Source organism: Somniosus microcephalus, chromosome 13, assembly GCF_052327205.1.
Source record: "Somniosus microcephalus isolate GS21.2 chromosome 13, FLI_Smic_1.0, whole genome shotgun sequence".
Classification (NCBI taxonomy): Eukaryota; Metazoa; Chordata; class Chondrichthyes; order Squaliformes; family Somniosidae; genus Somniosus; species Somniosus microcephalus.
The window spans coordinates 116,948,357-116,957,650 of NC_140999.1; the positions used below are offsets into that span (position 1 = coordinate 116,948,357).

General features: G+C 45.6%; 1 pseudogene; it reads right to left on the minus strand.

The window, feature by feature from the left end:
* Positions 1-521: 521 nt before the first annotated feature.
* On the minus strand, positions 522-2,730 carry LOC147108562 (uncharacterized; annotated as a pseudogene).
* Positions 2,731-9,294: the final 6,564 nt, after the last annotated feature.

Sequence of the window (9,294 nt, forward strand, 5' to 3'; positions counted from 1 at the left end):
AAAATAATCACCAATGCATCCACAATCCCTACCGCCACTTCTCTGAAGACCCTAGGATGTAGGCCATCAGGTCCGGGGGATTTATCCACCTTAAGCCCCATTATTTTACCGAGTACCATCTCCTTAGTGATTTTAATCGTTTTTAGCTCCTCCCCCCCCCCCCATTACCCTTTGTTTGTCCAGTGTTGGGATATTTTTAGTGTCCTCTACTGTAAAGACTGATACAAAATATTTGTTCAGCGTATTTGCCATCTCCATGTTCCCCACCACTAGTTTCCTGGTCCCATCCTCTAAGGGATCAACGTTCACTTTAGCCACCCTTTTTCTTTTTATATAGCTGTAGAAACTCTTGCTATCTGTTTTTATATTTTTTGCTAGTTTACTTTCATAATCTAGCTTCCCTTTCTTAATTAATCTTTTAGTTATTGTTTGCTGGCTTTTAAATGCTTCCCAATCTTCTATCCTCCCACTAGATTTGGCTACTTTATATGCCCTTGTTTTCAGTCGGATACTATCCTTTATTACTTACTAAGCCACGGATGGCTGTCTTTTCTTTTACTCCCCTTTTTTCTCAGTGGAATATATTTATCTTGAAAGATCTGAAATATCTCCTTGAATGTAGACCACTGCTCTTGTACCGTCTTACACTTTAATCTGTTTTCTCAGTCCACTTCAGTCAATTCTACTCTCATACCTTCACAGTCTCCTTTATTTAAGCTCAGTACGCTGGTTTGAGATCCAACCCTCTCACCCTCAAACTGAATTTGGAATTCAACCATATTATGGTCACTCATTCCAAGGGGATCCTTTATTGGGACATTTTTTATTAATCCTGTCTCATTACACAGGACCAGATCTAAGATTGCCTGCCCCCTGGTTGGTTCAGTTACATACTGCTCAAGGAACCCATCCCTAATACACTCTATGAACTCTTCCTCAAGGCTGCCATGCCCAATTTGATTAGTCCAGTCAATATGAAAGTTAAAATCCCCCATGATTATAGCTGTTCCCTTATTACAAGCCGCAACTATTTCCTGATTTATACACCGACCAACCGATTTGCAACTGTTAGGACGCCTATAGAGTACGCCAACTAGTGACTTTTTCGCCTTATTATTCCTTATCTCCACCCAAACTGTTTCGCTATCCTGATCCTTTGACCCAATATTATTTCTGACTATTGCAGTGATTTCATCCTTGATTAACATAGCAACCCCACCTCCCTTTCCTTCTTGTCTGTCCTTCCTAATTGTCAAATACCCTTGTATGTTTAGTTCCCAGTCATGATCATCTTGCAGCCATATTTCCGTAATGGCCACCAGATCATACCCATGTGTAGTTATTTGTACCGTCAACTCGTCTATTTTGTTACGAATGCTGCGTGCATTCAGATAAAGAACTTTCACATTTGTTTTCAGACAATTTATTCCTGCTTTTACCCCCTTTACTACTTTACCATTATACTTCACCAATCTTTTTCTTTTCACATATCTATAGAAATTTTACAGTCAGTTTTTATGTTCCCTGAAAGCTTACTCTCAGACTCTATTTCCCCCCTCTTAATTAATCCCTTTGTCCTCCATTGCTGAAACCCAAACTGCACCTAGCCCTCAGGTTTACTGCTTTTTCTGGCCAATTTATATGTCCTCTCCATGGATCTTATGCTATCCCTAATTTCCCTTGTTAGCCACGGTTGAGTCACCTTTTTTGTTTTCTTTTTATGCCACACAGGGATGAACAAATTCTGTAGTTCATCCATGCGATCTTTAAATGTTTGCCATTGTCTCTCCACCGTCAACCATTTGAGTAACATTCCCCAATCAATCCTACCCAACTCGCGCCTCATGCCAACATAGTTTCCTTTATTTAAATTCAGGACCCTAGTATCTGAGTCAACTACTTCACTCTCCATCTTAATGAAGAATTCTATCATATTATGATCGCTCTGCATCAAAGGGGCCTCGCACAACAAGATTGCTAATTATTCCTTTCTCATTACATAATACCCAGTCTAAGATGGCCTGATCTCTAGTTGGTTCCTCGACATATTGGTCCAGGAAACCATCCCGTATACACTCCAGGAATTCCTCCTCCACAGTATAGTTACTAATTTGGATAGCCCAATCTATATGTAGATTAAAGTCACCCATGATAACTGCTGTGCCCTTATTGCACACGTCTCTAATTTCCCATTTAATGCCATCCCCAACCTCCGCATTACTGTTTGGAAGTCTGTATACAACTCCCACTAACTTATTCTGCCCCTTTGTATTTCTCAGCTCTACCCATACAGATTCCACATCCTCAGAGCTAATATCCTTCCTTACAATTGTGTTAATCTTCTCTTTAAGCAGCAATGCTACACCACCTCATTTTCCTTTTTGCCTGTCTTTCCTGAATATTGAATACCCCTGGATGTTGAGTTCCCAGCCTTGGTCACCCTGGAGCCATGTGTCCGTAATCCCAATCATATCATATCTGTTTACATCTATTTGCACAGCTAATTCATCCACCTTATCACGAATGCTCCTCGCATTAAGACACAAGGCCTTCAGGCTTGTTTTTATAACACTATCATACCTTTTAGCATTATTATTTTCTGTGGCCATGTTTGATTTAAACCCTTGATTTCTCTGACTGCCACTTTTGTTTTTCTCCTTCCTGTCTTTTGCTTCTATCCTTGCTTCCCTTTCCTCTGTCTCCCTGCACAGGTTCCCTATCCCCTGCCATTTAAGTTTAAACCTTCCCCTACTGCACTAGCAAACACTCCCCCTAGGACATTGGTCCCAGTCCTGCCCAGGTGCAAACCATCCAGTTTGTACTGGTCCCACCTCCCCGAGAACTTGTTCCAATGTCCAAGGAATTTGAATCCCTCCCCCTTGCACCATTCCTCTAGCCACGTATTCATCTGAAATATCCTTCTATTTCTACTCTGACTAGCACATGGCACTGGTAGCAATCCTGAGATTACTACCTTTGAGGTCCTATTTTTTAATTTACCTCCTAACTCCCTATATTCAGCTTTTAGGACCTCATCCCAGTTTTTTACCTATATGCACCACGACAACTGGCTGCTCACCCTCCCCTTCCAAAATGCTCTGCAGCTGCTCTGAGGCATCCTTGACCCTTGCACCAGGGAGGCAACATACCATCCTGGAGTCTCGTTTGTGGCCGCAGAAATGCCTATCTATTCCCCTTACAATAGAATCCCCTATTACTATAGCTCTCCCCCTCTTTTTCCTTCCGTCCTGTGCAGCAGAACCACCCATGATGTCAGGAAGTTGGCTGCTGCTGTCTTCCCCGGATAAGCCATCTCCCTGAACAATATCCGAAGTGGTATATCTGCTTGAGAGGACACAGTGTCCCTGATTTCCCACACAGTGCAGGAGGAGCATACCACAGCGCTGAGCTGTACTGCCATGACTTACCCTTTAATTAATTCAAATTAAATTAAATCAAATCAATCCCACCAATTACACTACAATTAAATGCCCTTGTTTACCAGCAGTCCCCGCTACACAACAGAAACCTTAGCAACTATAAACCACAAAATTTAAGTTTGGAAAAAAGCTAGAAAGAGAGAAATACTCACCAACCAATCACTTACCTGCTTTCTGGTGACATCAAACTTCAATTACTTTTTACTTCTCTCTCTCCTCCCGCTGAATCTGTGCCTCTCGCAGGTCTGCTGCTCAGCTCTGGTCCCAGGCCTCCTCTCCACGCTCTTTTTATCCTCCTCTCGCTGACTCTGTGCCTCTCGCAGGTCTGCCGCTCAGCTCCGGATGTGAGGAAGTACTTAGAAAGAGAAGGATGGGTGGGTGTGCAAGGTAAGTGGATGTGAGGAGTGATGTGATGGAATAGGCTTGACAAGGATGAGTGAGGGGTTGGGGTGATGTGCACAGCAGGATGTAGGTGAATGTGCAACTGTACTCACCTTCCTTGATCTGGTCATTAAAACGCTTCCTGCACTGAATCCAGGACAGTGGCACTATGCTCGTGTTGATGACCTCCTGTGCCACCTCCAGCCATGCCTTATTGGTTTCACCAGCAGGTTTCTTCCTCCCATGCTGGGGAAGAGTATTTCTCGTGGCTCCTCACAGCCCCAAGCAGCACATCAATGGAGGCATCACTGAAACATGGCACAGCCTTTGCCCATCTCGAATCCATCATTTAACTTCATGTTCCTTGCAAACTCCAACTCCTCCAAATTGGCCATTTATATACTAAAGTTGGGATTGCCTCATGAGGGGCCACATCATGCCTGCTGCTGTGGATTGGATGGCAAACCCGGAAGTAAAATGCTAATGAACTGGCTGAGTCAACAAGCCACTGATAGTCGCACTGAATTTACTTCAGTGTTTCCCGTGCGATATTGGACCCCCACACCCCCCGCTCTCAGCATGTCACAGAGTAAATATCGGGGCCACCATTTCTTTTACCTGAAAATTGAAACCAAATCAATCTGACGCAAGTCAGTCAATTTCAGATCCTTTTCAATAGGCCCAATAATGATTCAACAACAACAATTTGTATTTATATAGCGCCTTTAACCTAGTAAAACGTCCCAAGGTGCTTCACAGGAGTATTATAAGACAAAAAAAATTGACACTGAGCCATATAAGGAGAAATTATGGCAGGTGACCTAAAGCTTGGTCGAAGAGGTAGGTTTTAAGAAGTGTCTTAAAGGAGGAAAGAGAGGTAGAGAGGCGGAGAGGTTTAGGCAGGGAATTCCAGAACTTAGGGCAACAGAAGGCACGGCCACCAATGGTTGAGTGATTTTAATCAGGGGTGCTGAAGAGGGCAGAATTAGAGGAGCGCAGATATCTCGGGGGGTTGTGGGGCTGAAGGAGATTACAGAGATAGAGAGGGGTGAGACCATGGAGGGATTTGAAAACAAGGATGAGAATTATGAAATCGAGGCGTTGCTTAACTGGGAGCCAATGTAGGTCAGCGAGCACAGGGGTGATGGGCGAACGGGTCTTGGTGCAAGTTAGGACACGGGCAGCTGAATTTTGGATCACCTCAAGTATACATAGGGTAGAACGTGGAAGTGTAGGGTTCTCAAAATTCCCACATTCCCCAAAAGTTATGGATTAAGGGACCCTGTATGGACAAGTTATTAAAAAGGATACCCAAAATGGCTTCTGAAACCTCGTGACCAAGGCTTGCAGGATTTTAAAAGCAAGGCCCTGCAAAAGACAGGCCCATTCAAAATCCTGAAACGAAACCTAACATGCATGGATCTGTGAAAGACTTTACCATTTTTGAAAGCCAGACAGCTTAGTAAACACAAAGTATGCATTCTTCACCTTGGAACAGATCAAGTCAGGATGGCCCTAATCTTGAGGCCATTAACTTCTCGCATAAATAATCGGTAACAGCTCACAGGTAGCTGCCAAGCCAGGAAAGACGATTAAATTTCATAAATAACAAACAGCCAGGATATCGAAGCCATTAAACAAGGGGACAACTGCCCCAGAAGTCGTTAAAGTAAATGACTGTAATCATTTTAGATGAGCCCGCCAAAAGTTAGACAAAGAACTGACCTGATTTGGCGCGCAGATAAGGGGTGAAGAACCGGGTATAATTGTAGGCCCACCGGTAGCCCTCTCTCTCTTGCCTCTTGCCTCTCACTCTTTTGCTCACCCCTGACACTGAGGATGCCCATTACAACACTGGGGGCCAAACGCGGGAGGAGAACGGAACCCGATTCGAGCACGCACAGGACACATGGGGCCGCAACCGGGCAGACGAGACGAGACGAACGGTAAAACCGATAGGCAGAGAAGGGCAGCAAGAAGAAGCATTGGGGGACAAACGGCCTAGTTATAAGCTGGCATTTGAAGCTTGGGTAGGAAAATCATATTAACGGTAAAAACCGCCAACCGAGCCCCAACCGCAGCAAAACCGTCGGCGACCAAACCACCACCAGAAGAACAACCATTCCTGCAAGGTGAAGTACACCACAAAAGACTTTACTCTAATGAAGAGAGAACAGGGAAGGGTACTTCGCACAGACAACTCCATCGCCGCGCCCTGTGACCATGTGACAATGGCAGGCCCAAAAGACAACAAGAGCGAACCCCAAAACCAACCGGCATAATCGACAAGTTTCGAACCATAAAAGAAACCCCATTTGGTGAGCATGAATTCCTGGCCCCTCGTAGCTTAATCTAGTTAGGTATTGGGGGTGGGATAAGGATAAGGGGATTTTTAATGTGTTTGTTCCCTCGATGTGCCGTGTGTTCCCCATTCCCATATAAGTGTAATTGTATATGCCTGTAATTATTTCAGTAATTCTCAGTAAGATTGTGTTTTATTGTGCCTTTAATAAAAATTGTGGTTTTCTTGCACCAAACCACTTGTCTACTCGATTTTCTGTATCGCCGCCTGTACCTAAGTCTGGTGTCTAGAACCCAGGGGTGTGGGAGCGATTCGAACCATTCAGAGACAGGCAGGGGCAGAGCTGACTGGGCACACGCCACCCCCTACAGAAGGCCAGCCAGGAGTGCATTGGAATAGTCAAGTCGAGAGTTAACAAAGGCATGGATGAGGTTTCAGCAGCGGATGAGCTGAGGCAAAGGTGGAGAAGGGCAATGTTACGAAGGTGGAAATAGGGGGTCTTAGTTATGGCGCGTGTTGTGTATGTACCTTTAAGAGAATAACTGATCTCAGACTGCAGTACCGGCAGTGACCACCCCTGTATAAAAGGCGCTAGTGAGCCTCTGTTGTTTAGTTTCACTATTGACTTCCACCAGTAAAGACGTGTTTTGTTTAACTCCTGCTGGTCTGTGTCTCAATTATTCACAGACGTAATACTGGCGACGAGCAGATACGAACCTACCTACAGTCTGCACCACCTCCTGGGATCCATTCCTACAGCGAAGTGAGCAGAGGTTGAGGCCAGAAAGAAAAGACAGTAAGAGGCAGTAGAAACGGGCGTCGACTGTGGGCATCCGCCCTGTGTTGCAGAGTTGAAGGTTGCTGGAGAAGCTGTCGGATGCGGGGCCTGGTTCCTGTTGACGGTGCTTCAGCTAATCGGGCTGGTGGCAGGTAGTGCACTGATCTTTCCTGGGCTGCGGCGGTCGCGAACTCGAGCGGGTGGTTTGCAACGAGGCCGAGCAGCGTTGTCGGGAAGAAGAGAGAGAGAGGGTGGAGCACACAGGGCGCGGCCGGTGCTACGAAGCCGGGCTGCGTATAGACCCGCGAAGAGGGAGGCAAGAGTCCCACAGGGTTGTTCCACGACGGGAAAATAATAAAAAATATATATTAAACGCGCAAGAAACCGTGGAAAGCAGCGCTAACAACAGCGGGGAAGAAGGCAAAGCGCGGGAGGCACCATCTTAATCAGCGTGGAAGAAGGCAAAGCGCGGGAGGCGCCATTTTGTTAAATCGGGGAAGAAGGCAAAGCGCGGGAGGCGCCATTTTAGATTTGCAAGATGCCGAAGACTGGCTGTATCACTGCTTTTGATAATACAATAGAGGACTGGACCACGTATGTGGAAAGAGTCGAGGTATATTTCGAGGCAAACGAAATAGCGGAGGAGAAAAAGGCATCGATATTGTTAAATGTAATGGGCGCTAGAACGTACGGCCTATTGCGGGACCTGATTACTCCAGCCAAACCGAAGGCGAAGAGTTTTAACGAAATTGTTGCTGTCCTACAGGAACACCTAAGCCCTGCACCGCTGTTGATTGCAGAAAGATTTAAATTTCACAGGAGAACTCAGCACAAAGATGAGAGCAATGCTGAGTATCTTACGGAACTACGCAAGCTATCAAAACACTGCCAGTTCGGAGCAGGACTGGCAGATACCCTACGGGACAATTTTGTCTGTGGACTCCTGAGTGAAGGAACACAGAAGAAGTTACTCTCAGAGAAAGAGCTGACGCTAGATAAGGCTTTCAGCGTGGCAGGATCGTATGAAGCAGCAGCCAGGGGAGCTGCAGAAATTCAACAAAAACCACAGGAATACGGCACCCACGAAATGACACGGGGATTTGCAAAATGTTATCGCTGCGGCAGAACTAACCATGACCAGAAGGACTGCTGGTCCAAAGACAAAATATGCAGGCAATGGGGGAAGATGGGACACATTGCACGAGTTTGCAGGTCTGGGAAGAAGACCAGCGACAACAAAAAGGCTACTAAGGAACCGTACAAGAAAGTACAAAAGATGACGGACAGTAGTTCCGAAGACCAGATGAGCGATAGTGAATCCGGGAACAGGAGACTAAGCTGTCTCAAACTTCACAATGTAATCGCAAAAGAGGATCACCGAACCATTTGGGTCACCCTCACGATAGCAGTGTCCCAAGTTAAAATGGAATTGGATACAGGATCAGCGCTAACCATCATGAATTGACGAGACTACGAGCGGCTATTTTCACACATACCCTTGAGAGAGACATCCATCATCTTGACGACGTATACGGGGCAAAAAGTATACCCCAGAGGAAAAATAAGGGTGCCTGTCGAATACAACGGCAAGAAAATACGGAAATTGTATCTCTACATACTGCCAAATGGTGGACCACTGTTATTGGGACGGGAATGGATCAGGAAGATAAACTTAGATTGGCACTCCATTCATGCAATGACGGTGGACGGTAAAAAAGGTGAAGACGTCACTCCTGGACGATTGTCAACAATCTTAGCTAACACCAAAGAGGTAATTCAACAAGTACTGGGCACGCTTAAAGGCATAACCGCCTCGATAAAAATAGAAGAGAATGCAGTTCCCAAGTTTTTCAAAGCAAGACCGGTACCATATGCAATTCGCCCAGCCGTCGAGACAGAGCTGGTGAATCTGGAGAAGGCGGGCGTGTTGTCTAAGGTCGACTGGAGCGAGTGGGCGACACCCATCGTTCCTGTCATGAAGAAAACGTTAAGCAATAAGTCCGGGGAGCCAAGGAAGATTCGCATCTGTGGGGATTTCAAGGTGACGGTGAACCCAATCCTTCACACAGTACAATGTCCTCTTCCAAGGATAGAAGACATCTTTGCCTCACTGTCTGGAGGGAAGTGTTTTACAAAAATTGACCTAGCAAAAGCATATTTGCAGATGGAGGTTGAAGAGTCCTTTAGGAAGTATCTCACGATAAACACTCACAAAGGTCTTTACCAGTATCATCGATTGGTATTTGGAGTAGCATCGGCTCCGGCGATAAGGCAAAGAGCGATGGAACAAGTCCTGCAAGGGATTCCGGGAACTCAGTGTTATCTGGACGACATCCTTGTGACAGGTGAAGATGACAGTGAACACCTTAACAACCTAGAACAGGTGCTCACTA